The following is a 17,362-nucleotide window of genomic DNA, read 5'->3' as shown; positions in this document are numbered from 1 at the left end:
TTTGTATTTTTGTAATTTATAGGCTGCCCCTCATCACTTGTTTAAGAGGAAAGGAAACAAACAAAAATGTGAATCGGTGCTGAAGTGCTTTACAAGTTGCAAGTGTTGTGTAAATGATAAATAAACCTATGTAAAAGTGTTGACATTTTGTTGTTTTTTGCCTTCTGTTGTCATTGAAAAACCAAAATAATAAAGCTCCCAAAAAGTGGGGTGGCGGAGGAAAAATCTGAGGGATATATAAAAGCTTTCATGAAATGACTATTCAAATAGGGACCACTTGTAACACTTCAGATAATTCTGCTATCAAATATCTCTACCATGGGTAGAACTCTGAGGGTTTTTTAAAAGAAAAAGGAAAAGGAAAATAGCACTTGTCATAACAAATTTTGGAGAGGATTATGCTGTCATAAACAGACCCAGCAGGGGTTTCAACTGCAGTTGGAGGAGAAAATTATGCCGGAACCTACTTTCCTTTGCCAGAGATCTGTGGCACTTTGAGAACAGCAGACTGAATCGACACGCCATTTTGTACATTCTGCTTTTTCATTTCTCACCATCATCCATCAGGGCAGATAATTCAGAGCAAATACAATGGGCACGATCTCTCCCCTGGTGCCTCCACCTTCGGAGTTGCAGTGCCAGTGCCCCTGTGATCATTCTCCCCAGAAAGTACTTGGGAGGAAGTGAAAGGGCATGGGAACACCTGTGTGCATAGCTGTCAACGTTTCCCTTTTATTAATGGAAATTCCCTTATTCCGAATAGGATTCCTCGCAAGAATAGGGAAAAGTTGGCAGCTATGCCTGTGTGGATCAGGGTTTGAGCCAAGAAGGGATGTAACCTTCTCAGTTCCCAGTTTGAGCTGCTTCACTGCTGAAGCTTCATCTGAGCTGCAGTCTGCCGGACCTGAAGGACCAGGTGGCTGGTGGATGCAAGTTGGAGCAAGAATGCGAAAAGGCAAGCTGTGGGTTTCTTAGGACTGCAACACGGAATGGAATGTGAGCTGGGATAGCTCCGTTGGTAGAGCATGAGACGCTTAATCTCAGGGACATGGATTCAAGCCCAGTGGCGGAGGAAGAGGGGTGCGGGGGGTGGACCGCCCCAGGTGTCATTACTGAAGCGGGTGACAAAATGACAAAAATATGAGTTTGAAATAATATTTTTTTTAATTCCTAAGCAGGGGTAGATGAATGGGGTAGAAGAAAAACCTGAGGATAAACTGGGCCACATTGTTTGATGACCGGAGCGAAATTAATAACTAAATATAAACCTGACATATGCCCACTTTGCAAAAGAAAAAAGAAACAATTAAATAACTGTTTGCCACCTTTGAAACATCACAGCCCTGTTCCAGCACTAATTGTGCAATGTTGCATTTGACTAGCGAATCCCAGATGGAGATAGGCATTCTCTTTCACATTAGACACATCTATCAAATTCACTGGGGACTAGAGGAACATCGCAATGTGCAACTAGATATGCATCTGTGTAACAGCTGCATGTGCAGATAGCTCTCGCTGGATTGTGATGCACATCCCAATGGTTTTAAAAGCTCCTTGTGGAGGCAAATGATAGTCATAATTTTCTCTTCCTTGGCTTCCGAGTTGGCTGCGTTACTACCAGTCCTGGGACTTGTTGTGTCACACTGCGAATGTGTTCTACAGAGCTCTAGCTACTACTCGTATATTTAACCCAAAAGCAGACTTGAACTCATCTGGTATTCTGTTACACATTCAGTAGCCTGCTTCTGAATACAGAAGAGATGCTGCTCTGCTGAAAGATTGTTTACAAAAGACGTGGAAATTGTGTGGGTATCTTTTGCTTGATCTGCACATCAAAAGTGAAATTGGAAGCATACATTTCATAATAGCAGACATCATTTAAGCAGTGCTACTGTAGATAAAAGCAAGGCATGGCTGTTTCCTCCTTGACTTTGCCTTGGGGACTTTTGCCTCTAAGGCTATGTAATAGTCCAATCCAGGCCAGGGCTTCATTTGAGTACCTGCATGCCATCTTCATTTCCCCAGAATTCTTTCAGACTAGCAGTAAAAAAGAGAGAGAGAAAGGGAAACCCTTAAGCTGGTAGCCATCCACCACCCCAGCACAAAATTGGCAAAAACCTCCTTAGTGTCATGAGTTCATAAAGTATAGTAGTTTTCTCAAGATCATGTCTCCATGATGTTGTCAATATGGAAACACAAGCATGGTACACACACATTCTGCATCCAAGAATAATGGGTTCATAGAGCGAGACTGCAGTGACAGACCTTGATTTCCCAGTGGCCATGAGTTGATTTGGGATACAAAGCCCAAAGGACACATGCACCTACATTTGTGCAGACTTCTGCAAGCAGAACACAGGGCTCTCCATTTTCTTGGATGTTGGACTCAATTGTGCAGACGTGTGTAGGTCCCATGTATGATCACAATCCTGCCCTGACATGTTGATTGTACCTAGATTTAGAACATCTATACAAGCTTTTTATTTTTAAAGAAGTAACAGCTAAGAGAAGGAATTAAAAAAATAAAGTGAGCATTTTGAACTGATACAAATATTGATTCAATTTTGAATGACTGTGGGTTGGTTGGTTTTTAACATTAAGGCCAGATCCCCAGCTGGTGAAATTTAGCATAACTCTGTTAACCAGAATGGAGTTGTGCCAATTTAAGCTAGCTGAAGATTGTAAAGATTGCCACATAAAAGATCTCAAGTGTAGATTTTTTTTCAGGCAGCTGTATACATTTAGTTCAATTCTCTATTACTAAATCTATAAAGTATTTATAAAAATGCTTCAAATTTTACAGTTTCCCATAACGATAGTAGAACAGTATTATCTCTTTAAAGTTGATGTCTTTAAAACAGAGTTTGTCAGCCTGGGAAGGCAGCCCATCTATGAGAACGAAAACTCTGATCCTAAACCTCTGGTGCCTTGCGAAATATCTTCGGGAGAAGAAAAGGCCACGTAGAGTAAATCCTACATAAATCCAGAGCGGAGTCCGTTAGGCGGTTGGAAGGTGCCTTGTACACCTCCTAGCAATTTCTGCAGCCAAGTTGGTGCCAAACATATTGCTCTGCTTTCCTTTGGACCATATCAGTGAGGCCAAGACGGGGGTCTTGTAGTCTGGGCAACCCAGGACCTCCAGACACACTAGCCAGGCTTGCACCCCATGGTGCTGCTAATGGAGCAGTTTGACTTCACCCCCCAAAGAACATCCTTCATTGTTTCTTGAGACAGACAGATGCCAACCACAAGATGGGTTAACTTCCCAGGTTGATGAGCCCCATCTGCCTCTCACTTCCCTCTACGGCACATACAGAAACTACCTTGTTGACTGTTGGACCCTCTATTGGTCTCGTCCGCTCAATCCACCAGAGCCTGTCTTCACATGCAGGAGGAGTCCCATGAATGTACCGTGTAAAAAATCAACATACACATATATATTGGATTTTCACATCTTCTTCATAACTTCTAGATGATGTCAGCTGTCGTGGAACTGAATGTTCCCAGTGTTGGTGCTTCTGGGTGCAAGACGGCCTTCTCCCAGCACCAGCACCGGTCTGGAACGCATAGCACAGCATAGCACAGCATTCAGAGCCAGCATGGTGTAGTGGTTAAGAGCGGTGGACTCATAATCTGGTGAACCGGGTTCGATTCCCCGCTCCTCCACATGCAGCTGCTGGGTGACCTTGGGCCAGTCACACTTCTCTGAAGTCTCTCAGCCCCACTCACCTCACAGAGTGTTTGTTGTGGGGGAGGAAGGGAAAGGAGAATGTTAGCCACTTTGAGACTCCCTAGGGTAGTGATAAAGCGGGATATCAAATCCAAGCAAGCAACAGCTTTGCAGAAGTTGAGACTGAGGATATGTAGCATCTGGGTTTAGTGATTTATTTACAGGATTAAAATAAAGAACAGAGCAATCATGGCGTGTCTCTTCTCCTCCGAGAGAGCACAACAACAGAACAAAGAAGACGGAAGTGGCGTACAGTTCCTTCCGTTCCCACGCTTCCAAAGAATGGAATGTCAACACACAGAGTATGTGATCTAGTAGTCACATATCCTGCAGCACAAGAGAGAATGAAACTCCTGACACCCAACCCCTGGGCTGCTGTCTAGGCTAGGGGTGGAAGACCTCAGGCCTGGTGGACGTGGACTTATGTGGCTCTCCAGGCCCCTCCATCGGGCCCCTAGGACCTTCCTCAGGTCACACCCTCTGCTCAGACAAGTCCCCTCTCTTCAGACCACACCCTCAGCAGCCTTACTTCGTACCCTCTTGCCTGAATGGAACGTGCTCTTGAACAGTGATCATGCCTCTTGGATCCACACATGGAGGAGAGAGAAGGTGGCGAGGGGGGTTACTGGCCTACTATGCAAAGGTGAACTTTGCATTTGCTTCTTCGCCACACGGGCAGATGGATCTCAGAAGGTTGCTCAGATGCGAAAGCAACCCTCTGTCTGAAAAGGGTTCCTCAGCACTGAACAGTCAAGGAAACAGGCATTGGCCATTGGCCATCCTTGATCTAGATTACAGGGAGACTTCTCCCATGTACAAATCTGTAGATAAGCCTCTGGGATGCAAGTCATGGAACTCTCTCTAAAGTGCTTGCTAAATGTTTTGTGCACATGGCAGAAGGCCAAACTAGATGTGCTGTTAAATGCACCTTTTTAAAAAATAAAATAAAATAAATCCTAATAACAGCTGTTGGAACAAAGCTAATAATTACTGGGATAGCAGCAGACAGGCAAAAGGAGTTTGACCTGCAACAATCTTGTTGAAAATTGCGCTTTTGAATCTTCCGTTTGCATTGGCAAGAAATGCCCTGTGGATGCCCATTGCAGGAGAGCAAAGAGATAAACTTCCTTTGACTGCCTGCTACTATCCCAGTAATCATTACCCTCTTTTTAAGTGTTTGTTGAATGCAATACTCAGTTTGACCCTAAGACTGTAAGAGTGCAAGCTGGAGAAAGCTAACCATGCATAAGTCAGCTAAATCCAGGATTTAAATGTTTGAACATGTACTTAGCACCTATTGATGATCATGAGGCTTAAATGCATTCAACTGGAATTGTCTTGTGCCAGATATAAAAACCCAAACCCCTTTGAATACATGGCTTGAAATAATGTTGTTAACAGCATGCACTGTTTCCCAATGCTTAGTTTGTGTGTGTGTGTGTGTGTGTGTGTGTGTGTGTACATGCATGTGCATGCGGGCACTCTTAGGTCAAAGTTAAGTACTTTATTTATTTAAAAATATTTATATTCCACTGTCATCTGAGTAATAGCACAGCAATTCACAAAATACTCCTATTAGCACCCATAGGACACAGGCTTAACCGTCTCATTTAACACTTACCTTTGGTAGGATCCTGTCCTTTACCATGAGCCCATGTAGCCTAAATCATACCACATTTGTTGCACATCTTTCAGGGCCATTTGCATGGTGGAATTATCCCACTGTATCTCTTGTCAGTTTAGCTACACCGGGGAGATAGTCCAAGGCCGGTGAGCATCGTGGCTGAGCAGGAATTTGAACTTAGGTCTCCCAGGACCAGGGGTGGAAATCTCAGGCCCGGAGTCAAGCATGGCCCTCTGGGCATCTCTTTCTCCCTAGGCCACGGCCCTCACTGCCTAGCTCATATCCCTTCTTGAATGCTTAAGAGTTGCCATGCCTCTTGCCTGTAGAGAGGATGGAGGAGGGGATGGAGAACTCTGACCTTTGCATGGCTGGAACGTAAGCACCTTTGCTGTGCCCCCTTTGACTCTGGCCCCATCCAGTCCTAGCATGTGGCCCCCCAGAACACTGCCCTTGAAGGAATGCCACTCCTGGGACATTCACCAGCCCAAGCCCAGAACTCCATTCAACCCACTCTGCAGTTGTTGCTGTGGGGACGATTTAGCATAATTTGCCTGGCACACACAGATATGCAATTCAAAGGCAAGTTCAGCGCTGGGTACCTTCTGAGTGCAAACCTCTTCCCTAAAGCCAAGCCTGCGTGTTTTGAATGCTCGTTCCCTGTTATGAATAACAGTAATTGTTTGGCGTGCTCTGCCTTTGCACTGCTTCCAGCTGGCAGCGCACAGAGGCTGTGACACATGACACTCCAGCTGGTTCCACATGTTCCAGGACTGCAACATCCACTTAAATAATTTACTCTTTTTGATCAACAGTTGAGCTGTTCAAGCAAAGTGCCGTTTACTTCTTAGATCACCCATCAAACTCTCCAAGTAAGTTCATCAGGTTACATATGCCATCCATACTCACTGGTTCTCCAAGAATACTTATTTTGCTATTTTGAGGGGTTCTTTTTTTTTTTTTTTAAGGAAACAGCTTTATTCATTATTCTTTATAACTTGCAGTGCTGCAGCAACTTCATTAAACCCAATGCAATAAAAAGCCATATTCCTGATTGAACATGTCTATTGTTTTTTCCACTGAATACACATAATTACAAGACAACCACTTAGTATTTAATCAAGGGACATTAAAATGGTAACTAACAGTGACCTCTTGGATACTGATGGGGAAACAGAGAAACTGTGTGGTTTGAGCTTTTCCTTTAGAGCTGTGAGGCATCAGTATATGGTCATTGAAGTTAAAATGCAAATCCATTAGCGTAGCCCAGTCCTAGGCATGCTTACGCAGAATATTGGAGATTACTGCCTCACAACTTGCTAGTTGTGCACACTTGGAAATAAGTCATACTGAACACAACGTGATTTATTTCCGAGCCAATATGATGCTGCACATCTGCCACCCTTAGCCCACTTCCTAAGAAATAAATCCTATCAAATTTAGTAGGATGTACTCTGAAGTGAAGACATACCGGACTTGGCTCTTAAAAATGTTCTAGCAATGTTCTTACATCACAGAAGGGCTGGATTTCTGGAAACCTTTTCATTTCTTTCAAAACGCTGCTTGCGCAAAACTCAAGGACGTAATGGATGGATAAAGAGAAATATCCACACATCTGAAGGCATCTCTGTTCAGGAAAGTCTTCAATGTTGTATTGTGTTTTTACTATTTTTTGTTGAGAGCCACCCAGAGTGGCTGGGGCAACCCAGTTTGAGGAGCAGCATATAAATTAGTAGTAGTAGTAGTAACAACTGACCGAGCATAAAAAAGCAGATAAAGGGAAGTTTCTGTGCTCAGGAAAAAAGCCACTGGCAATCTTTTACAGATGGGCAAAAACTGAAGAGAATAAAAACCTGCACAATAACCTTTAAATCAGGCATAGGCAAACTCGGCCCTCCAGATGTTTTGGGACTACAACTCCCATGATCCCTAGCTAACAGGACCAGTGGTCAGGGATGATGGGAGTTGTAGTCCCAAAACATCTGGAGGGCCGGCTTTGCCTATGCCTGCTTTAAATCATGGTAACCATTGTGGTGTCCTACAGAAGTCGATTGAATCCTCCCATCATCTTTCACTATTGGTCATACTTCTGGGTCTGTAGGGAGTTGTTGTTTTTTTAATATATATTTTTTATTAGAAATTTAAACAAAACATATCATCCAAAAACATGTCATCCTTAATTTTTTCCCCATTTTCCTCCCTCCCCCACCCTCCCATAAAGAGCCCACCCTTGACTTCCCTCAGGACCAATCTTTGGTTTCTCTATGACCATCTCTATGCATGTTACAAAGTTGTATAAATCCTTAAATTATCTAACCGATTATTGTCAATAAAGAGATTGTGAGTGTTTATTCAAAACCTGCCAAGGAATCCAATTCACTTTGTTGCGTCTTCAAATACTTTGTAAAGGGTTCCCATTCATCTTTGAAGTCACAGTTGTCCTTGTCCCATAGCTTATGTGTCAATTTTGCCTTTGCCAGTTCTGCACAGTCCATCAGTTTCTCTTGCCATGATTCTTTAGTTGGAATTTCTTCAGTCTTCCATCCTTGTGCTATTAAGACTCTTGCGGCCATTGTCGCATACATGAAGATGTTTTTCAGCTTTTTTGGCAGGTATTTCCCTACGATCCCTAACAAACATGCTTCAGGTTCTTTAACAAATGTTAAGTGGAACATTTTCTTCAATTCATGGTATATCATTTCCCCCAAAAAATTAATTACATTACAACCCCACCACATATGCTAAAATGTCCCCTCCTTTTCCTTACACTTCCAACATATATTTCAATTAGTTTTGTACATTTTCCCTAACTGCACTGGTGTCATGTACCATCTATACATCATTTTCATATAGTTCTCCTTCAACAGGGAACAGTCTGTAAATTTTAGATCAGTTTTCCATAACTTTTCCCAATCTTCCATCATAATGTTGTGGCCTACATCTTGTGCCCATTTAATCATGACTGATTTTACCTCTTCATCTTTTGTCTCCCAATCTAATAGTATGCTATATGCAGCCAGGTCTGTAGGGAGTTGTAAGCCAACAATATCTGGAGTCATAAATGGCCAGCCCAGGAGGTCAGTGCTGCAGAGCTGCATTGCTGCAGCTACATGATACCAACTCGCCATGGCTGCTGCTTCTGTCTGGAAGACACCATTTTGGCTGCTCTGCTTTCAACCCTTAACAGGCAAAAGGCAAGCCAACAGACTCTACTTTAGGCTGTTACAGGAAAAATCTTAGGGCTCCCTTGGACAAAAATAAAGCACCAACCAGAGCAAATTGAAGCAAATCAGCAGCCTGTAGGCCTGGTCTTTATTGAAGAAAGACTGTCGCGACAGGGTGTTCCCCTCACTTGCAGGTGAGAGGAAAGACCCAGAAAAATGGTGTGCCAGGTCTTATAAAAACTTTTGAAATTCCCCTCCTCTAGGTCAAGCCCACCCCCAGAAACATCATGCATACATTACAGAAAGGAGGGGTTGAGGGAGGAGTTGGTGGTAACCTGAGTGTCTTGTCACCTGGCTGGTTCCTCCTTTCCCCCCTCCCCATGAGTCACTTCCAGGAGACAAAGGGGAGTTTGCAGTTTCCTGCCCCCTGAGGGAAGATCTGATCATTGTCCTTTGTTTCAGTCCATGCTGAATCCACTCCCATATGCAAGTTCTTTGTGGTCTTGATTGTCTTCTGTCTGGGATCATCTGGGCAGGGCTCCTGCAGATGTGCTGAGATGTGCTGAGATGGTGGAGGGATTATGGCTGACCAGGAATAAGTCACCCCCCTTTGTTAGTTCTAGTCATATGGAGTAAAATAAAAATGGAACAGTGCAAATCCGATGTATGGTTGATTTTCTATGAATTTATAACAGAAATGTGGCGTATGTAGTGTGTGAGTGTGTGTGTGTGAAGTTTGTACAAGCAGAATGATTGGGGTGGGGGGGTTCCTGCTACAAGGCTAAGTGCCATTTGGCCATATTAATGAGGAGGAAAGGAGGGAATGTGTCAGTAATACCAATCTGTGTTGGGTTTTCACAATCGACAGATAAAATGAGAAGGATTAGGCCCAGCTTTTGGTATGCAATGAGAAGAACCTGACAATTAAATGTTGTGGGCATTTGGTGTAACTGGCTTGCAGAACACTGAGAGATTAAGCAGACATGAGTGAAACTTACACATCCTGATCCCCCTCCCCCCAAGCACTTTGAGTATTATATTCTTCATCTGCAATGATCCCTTGATGTTCAGATTGTCACCCAGCATGGGAATGTAAATAGCATGTCGAATCGAATTGGAATAATGTCAAATGATAAAACAGCCAGTGATTGTTCACTTAAAGAAAGAGATGCTTTTTATTAGGCAAAGAGAGCCCCAAAATAGCTGTTGGTGAGGACCTTCTTTACCTCCACACTTTCTTGCCAGCTTTCCAAGGGTTCAGTATTTCGCAGTCGTTCAAAATCTCTAGAACAGAACTCCCAAAACATTTTGTTACCAATTAACTATCATACTGATAACTTGTTCTTCCTCCAAGGAACTCAGTGTGTACCACATGGTCCCGTCCAATCAGCCTATAGTGACAGACTTTCTTTAGTCCTGACACTCCCCAAGTCTAAATCAGCCACACTTAAGGTACTTCCACAGATGATTTTCTCCCCTCCCCTCCCCCGCCGCCATTTATTAAGTGGTTTCCTATCAGTTTTCCAACTGTCCCAGGGAATCCATATAATATTACTCTGAGATGAAGTCAAAGCAGGAAGCTGGGGAGGAAGAGAAATGTATAGCTGCTATCTCTTGTGCTTAAAGGTAAAGAGGCCCCTGACCATTAGGTCCAGTCGTGGCTGACTCTGGGGTTGCGGCGCTTATCTCGCTTCATTGGCCGAGGGAGCCGGCGTACAGCTTCTGGGTCATGTGGCCAGCATGACTAAGCTGCTTCTGGCGAACCAGAGCAGCGCACGGAAACACCGTTTACCTTCCCGCCAGAGCGGTACCTATTTATCTACTTGCACTTTGACATGCTTTCAAACTGCTAGGTTGGCAGGAGCAGGGACTGAGCCATGGGAGCTCACCCCGTTGCAGGGATTCAAACCGCTGACCTTCTGATCGGCAAGTCCTAGGCTCTGTGGTTTAACCCACAGCGCCACCCACGTCCCACCCTCTTGTGCTTAGAAGGTGGCACTCCATGCATTGATGACTTCCAGAGTAGATAACTCCAGCTCACTATGTCGCAGTGATGGAGTGGAGACATTTCTGTTTCTTGTGCAGAAGTGCCCTGTGTGTTCATGACTTTGCAGGATGTCTTCCAGCTTCCTTTGCCACAACACCCACAGCGGAATGGGGGCGGGGAGGGGAAGTATTGCTATAGCTAGGCAGGTTTCTGAGCCTGGGCTTAGCACCACCTTTTTCTTTCAAGCCTGACAGTCCTGATCTCGGTGGAGAGGGGAAAATACTCTGCACACAAACACACAAACACAAAATGTCGTTCAATATTACTTCACTTAATTCAAGTCTGTGCTGTGGTACTAAAAAAAAGAAGTTGCTAAGGTGAAACCCAGTCTCTGAAACCCATTGAACTTAATTTTTTGTTTCTCCCTCTTCATTATGACTACAGTGGACGCTCGGGTTGCGAACGGGATCCGTGTGGGATGCATGTTCACAATCCGCAGTGTTCGCAACCCTCAGCTGCGCGTCTGTACACGCGGGGGTTGCAATTCGGCACTTCTGTGCATGCACAAAGTGCAATCTAGCTGCTGAAACCCGGACCGCTGAAACCTGGAAGTGACCGCTGAAACCCGGAAGTAACCCGTTCCAGTACTTCCGGATTTCGGCAGTCCATAACTCGAAAAAACGCAACCTGAAGCATCTGTAACCCGAGGTATATGACTGTATTGTAGTAATGTATCCTGCAAGATGTGCAAAAACATATCAACTGCATTGTGCAGAGTTGTGTTCACACACAGAAGTCCCTTGCAGCAACACAAGTGGAAGGGACTCCAGTCTAGGGGAGTCTCCCACTTGACAAAGAACAAGGCGATTTTGGCCAATTCCACCTTCCCTTTACAGCCTGCTCCCACACTCTCGCTCCCCATCCTCTGTAGCATAGTGTTATAGGTTAGTGGGGGAGCAGGAATCCCCCAGTGCCAGATTTCCCTCGCCAGATTCCCAGGTGCTGGGGTTTCACCAGAGCTTTGATAATTAAGGTGAGTGGACTGGCTGGTTTTTCTGCAATGACGGCCCTGCCACGAACCCATTGCAAACACCATTTACAAGACAAAAGACCCTACTAGTGACCAAGGGGCAGGCTGCCAGGGCAACATGGATGTGATGTCGCACAGAAAAACACTGTCCTTTTACACAGAGGTTTTTGGCAAGGTGTTCTGGGAACAAGGAGGAGGAAATTAGGCAGAAGGCTTCAGGTTAAGTATGTATGAAGAAACCATATTTCTAAGATACTGCAGACTCCACTTTGCCTTGATTTTCCAAGCCTGGGTGAGCACCTGGAATAATAATAATAATAATAATAATAATAATAATAATAATAATAATAATAATAATAATAATTTATTATTTATACCCCGCCCATCTGGCTGGGCTTCCCCAGCCACTCTGGGCGGCTTCCAAAAGAATATTAAAATACTATAATACATCAAACATTAAAAGCTTCCCGTAACAGGGCTGCCTTCAGATGTCTTCTAAAAGCCTGGTAGTTGTTGTTCTCTTTGACATCTGGTGCGAGGGTGTTCCACAGGGAAGGTGCCACTACCGAGAAGGCCCTCTGCCTGGTTCCCTGTAACTTGGCTTCTCGCAGTGAGGGAACCGCCAGAAGGCCCTCGGTGCTGGACCTCAGTGTCCGGGTAGAACGATGGGGGTGGAGACGCTCCTTCAGATATACTGGACCAAGGCCGTTTAGGGCTTTAAAGGTCAGCACCAACACTTTGAATTGTGCTCGGAAACGTACTGGGAGCCAATGTAGGTCTTTCAAGACCGGTGTTATGTGGTCTCTGCAGCCGCTCCCAGTCACCAGTCTAGCTGCCGCGTTCTGGATTAGTTGTAGTTGAACCCCCTGGAATCTTGCTACCATTTGACAGAGATTGGAGGTGGTGCAAAACAATATTTTCAAGGGTTCAAGAGGCTGCAGAGGTAAGAAGAGATGAGCAAAAAGCATCTCTCCCTCTCCCTCCGATGGGATTTTCCAGCAAGTCTGGATCCAACCAGTGTCTAGAATATGCTTGGTCAGTTTTATTATACCCAAATAAGCTATAACAACTGAAGTCACAATTTACTCCCTGATGATTTTCCATGTGTTTATTTCTGTGCTGCTGTAAAAAAGATAAAAGAACCACGACCGACTGGCAATTTGGGAAGCAGGGAGGAGAGGTTTGCAGGCATTTCTGTGTCTGATACTGCCTTCTCTAGGACACTACTGAGTATGTGAACTCTGTCCTTTCCTCTTCTTTTGGGGGCTTTTTTTACACTATGCGTCTGCTGGTACTTTGTGAAGTACAACACTCATGAATGTTGCTATATGGCAAGCAAAGCCATGCTTTGGGTTCACTTTTTCTGTCTTGCATAACTTTCTGTACATTGCCAGTGATCTTCACATTCAGAATTTCATGGTCCTGTTTTAAGATCACTCTATGACCAACTTTAAACAGGTTTGTTGGCAGGAGATTAATATTTTGTGTTAAGTTGTGGGTGAACATATCAGACGACACAGCGATTCCTCAAACAGCTCTTCTTTATTCAGAGGCCGGAACAGAACTGAACTGAAGGGCTCAGTCAGCCTGCTTATATAGAGCTCCAGTACAACGTTACTGTAGCAACTTTCTAAAACTATCCAATCATTGAACGTCACTTTCATATGCATAACTATCTATAGTATCCCCCTGCTGGCCCAGGGTTAGGCCAGTAAATAATAATAATAATAATAATTATTATTATTATTATTATTATTATTATTTATTTATTTATTTATTTATTTATTTATTTTTATTTATTTATTATTTATACCCCGCCCATCTGGCTGCCACTCTGGGCAGCTTCCAAAAGAATATTAAAATACTATAATACATCAAACATTAAAAGCTTCCCTAAACAGGGCTGATGTCTTCTAAAAGCCTGGTAGTTGTTCTCTTTGACATCTGGTGGGAGGGTGTTCCACAGGGAAGGCGCCATTACCGAGAAGGCCCTCTGCCTGTTTCCCTGTAACTTGGCTTCTCGCAGTGAGGGAACCGCCAGAAGGCCCTCGGTGCTGGACCTCAGTGTCCGGGTAGAACGATGGGGGTGGAGATGCTCCTTCAGATATACTGGACCAAGGCCGTTTAGGGCTTTAAAGGTCAGCACCAACACTTTGAATTGTGCTCGGAAACATACTGGGAGCCAATGTAGGTCTTTCAAGACCGGTGTTATGTGGTCTCTGCGGCCTCTCCCAGTCACCAGTCTAGCTGCCACGTTCTGGATTAGTTGTAGTTTCCGGGTCACCTTCAAAGGTAGTCCCACGTAGAGCGCATTGCAGTAATCCAAGTGGGAGATAACCAGAGCATGCACCACACTGGCGAGACAGTCCGCAGGCAGATAGGGTCTCAGCCTGCGTACCAGATGGAGCTGGTAAACAGCTGCCCTGGACACAGATTTGACCTGTGCCTCCATGGACAGCTGTGAGTCCAAAATGACTCCCAGGCTGCGCACCTGGTCCTTCAGGGGCACAGTTACCCCATTCAGGACCAGGGAATCCTCCACACCTGCCCTCCTCCTATCCCCCCAAAACAGTACTTCTGTCTTGTCAGGATTCAACCTCAATCTGTTAGCCGCCATCCAACCATACATAACATTTTGCTCCATAACCTTTTAAATACCAGGATATTTTAAATGCAATTTTTATATGGGATAGCAACTTAAAACCAATTCACTCATGAAAAATGGGATTGTGAGCATTGCTTCCCCTACTTAGGGAGAACAATCCAGAATAACTCATTCATTTTCTGCTTTCAGGGCAGCTACTGACTGAGGGCTATCTTCTGAGCATCCTTAGCAGAAATACGGAATTCGGTGCTAGGAAACAGCAAGGCCCACCAGCCCAGAAAAACTTTAAATGAAATCAATGGTATTTCTGCTGCTCTTTTATTTGCAACAATATTTACAAATGTGAGTTGTTTGACGGTGGAACGGACTCCATAAGAAGGTGAACTCTTCCTTCATTGGTGGTTTTTAAGCGGAGGTTGGATGTCTAGCTGTCATTTATGCTTCAGTTGAGATTCCTGCATTGCAGGGGGTTGGACTAGATGACTCTCAGGATCCCTTCCAACTCTATCATTCTGTGATTCTGTGATCCTATGACTCTGAACAAGCATAGGGTTCATTTGGATTCACGGATAATTCAGTTGGGTGCTGTTTTACACAATATTCTTCTTATGATTCCTGCAGGTTGTTTGCCTGTGTGAACCTGTCTGGACATCAGCCATTCTCTGTCTCTGCTATTACCTCAGTGGCCTTGGGCCAATCAAACTCCTGCTTTAATTTGTTGGAGGGAGTGGGATGTGATGTGCTTTATGTCTATAAATAAAAAGTACTATCTGACTCCTGTAATTTATCTTATTCCCCTGTGACTGTGTCTATCACTACCAAGAACAGTTTAGAGGTTTGTTTTAGATTCAATTTGCATATATCTCCGTATGTCTATGTGCAGTCTTGGATCAGCTGGGTGGGTGGGTGGGAGTTATAAAGTGTGACTTTTTCCCAAGGTCTGGACTTTTTCCATGAGCCCTTTGAGATTTTGGGTTATGGGATCGTGTCAGTTTGCACAGATTCACACCTGTTTTGTAGGACTTCAAGTGCGACTAAGTGTTGGCTGAGATTCAATAGAATTCTGATCTCAAGGACTCCAATTTCCCCTTCTCATATTAGGCTTACGTACATGTGTCAAAATACAAACTGGTTGTGAAGCTGTTCTGGGTCAGTAAAAGAGAGAGCAAATCCTCTCTGCAGTTGCCTTCACAAAGACATGTAGTAGTTCTGGAGCAAATAGTGTAATGACACATTGAATTGAACTGCGGGGGGATTCATCAAATTGAGCCCCAATCAGCAAAAGCCCTGAGGAAGGATTTCTGCTTGCACAATGGGGCTTCCCTCCCTCTTCCCTCCATGCCCCTCCAATTGGCTCTGGGAGGGTTGGAAGAGCCCCCCCAGAAGAGCGTACAGGAGGAGGAAATGGGCTGGTTTTACTCTGAATCGGAGTTTTGAACTGGGATCCATTTCAAGTTGGCATTTGTCAAGTCCAATGGGTATGTGATATTATCATTCAGTAATTTGATTATTTGCAGTCATAGCCAGTGTGCCAGGCAAGCAGCTGGCAAGGTGGAAGGGGAAGCAAGAGTCCATGGATGTACTGTACAGAGGCCCAACGTGCTTGCAATGGTATTCTATGTCTGTAATGGTCAACCCTACCCTGCTCCAGAAATAAAAAGGTAAAGGTACCCCTGCCCGTACGGGCCAGTCTTGACAGACTCTAGGGTTGTGCGCCCATCTCACTCAAGAGGCCGGGGGCCAGCGCTGTCCGGAGACACTTCCGGGTCACGTGGCCAGCATGACATCACTGCTCTGGCGAGCCAGAGCCACACACGGAAACGCCATTTACCTTCCCGCTAGTAAGCGGTCCCTATTTATCTACTTGCACCCGGGGGTGCTTTCGAACTGCTAGGTTGGCAGGCGCTGGGACCGAGCAGCGGGAGCGCACCCCGCCGCAGGGATTCGAACCGCCGACCTTTCGGTCGGCAAGCCCTAGGCGCTGAGGCTTTTAACCACAGCGCACCCGCTCCAGAAATAGAAAGACCCAATTTCTGGATATTCTACAAGATGTTGCTCAATTACTGGAGTAGAGTTGAGTATCCTTATCCTACACCCTGCAGCAAGAGCTGGTTTCCTTCACCAGTAGGAGAGATCATCCTGTCCCGCTGGTCAGCTACCACTGCCTCAGTTAATATAGTGCTCACCTGTCACTGTCTGCCTGCTTCAATGGGTGCTTGGAGTTCAGAGTATCAATTGACAAGCAATTGACAAGCACCATGCTAAAAAGCTCCCGTATCTGTCTCTACAGCCACAGCAGGCACTGTAACTCTCCAACGGTTTGACTTCACCCCCAAAGGCGCACTCCTCCATTGTTTTGCAATACAGATTAATGCCATCTAAATAAAGGAGTTGCGCACAAATACACAAACACAAACGCTTCTTAGAAAAATGTGCACATTTCGTTTCCTTGACTGCTGACTAGCAAATACAGAGGAGTGAGAATGCTTTCCTTGATAACAAATGCATAAGTAAATGTGTGGGATTTTCTGGCTCAGCATCTCATCCTTCACAAAAGTTTCCATGGCCAGATTACAATGCTCAGAGTGCTAATAATGTCTGCTAGGCAGCCTTCCCTACTGTTCAGAAAAGTTCACTCCTGCAGTGTCTTGGCTTCCAGCAAGAAATCGCTGTTGAGGTTAGTGAACCTTTCAGTGTGCTGGTATTTAAACTGTGGTCAGACGGTTCAAAAAGAAAAAGGGAAAGGTTAGTTCTCAGAAAGATACTCCCTGCCTATCCAACTCTCTTAAGCTGGCTGGAATCAAATATTTCTCAAAAATTGGTTTTTAACATATCTTAAAGAAAATATGGCACATTAAATGGAAAGCTCCTTAAAACAATGCCGGGATTTTGTTCCCGAGAAACATTTGGGCACTTTTGCTGGGAAAGGAGGTTAAAAGGTTGTCATTGCTTTCTCCAGGGGCTCGGTCTGACAGTGAACATGTGTTTCCTCCCTTTAATCGGCTCGCCAGTAGCCAGAAAGCTGCTTGTTTTCTGCAGAGGTTGTCAAAAATGATTTCGGTCTGGAGACGATGAATGATAAAAGAGGTTTTCAAACACAGTTTTGCACTGTAGCATTCGCAGTCCCAGAGAGGATGGATTGTATTACAATCGCAGTGTATAGGGCCATGTTCTTGCAGTAAGAAAACAGTACCTCCTTCAACCTGTTTGATCCTTCCACTTTCC

General features: G+C 44.6%; 1 long non-coding RNA gene across 1 annotated transcript; it reads left to right on the top strand.

Moving 5' to 3' along the window:
- Positions 1-8,576: 8,576 nt before the first annotated feature.
- On the top strand, positions 8,577-9,173 carry LOC144327165 (uncharacterized). Its single transcript, XR_013392078.1, has 2 exons — positions 8,577-8,709; positions 8,978-9,173. It is a non-coding gene; the product is annotated as an uncharacterized LOC144327165 (long non-coding RNA).
- Positions 9,174-17,362: the final 8,189 nt, after the last annotated feature.

The sequence above is a fragment of the Podarcis muralis genome, chromosome 3, assembly GCF_964188315.1.
Source record: "Podarcis muralis chromosome 3, rPodMur119.hap1.1, whole genome shotgun sequence".
NCBI classification, from domain to species: Eukaryota; Metazoa; Chordata; class Lepidosauria; order Squamata; family Lacertidae; genus Podarcis; species Podarcis muralis.
The sequence above is the reverse complement of the archived record's forward strand: the minus strand, read 5'-3'. Positions and strand labels throughout refer to the sequence as shown.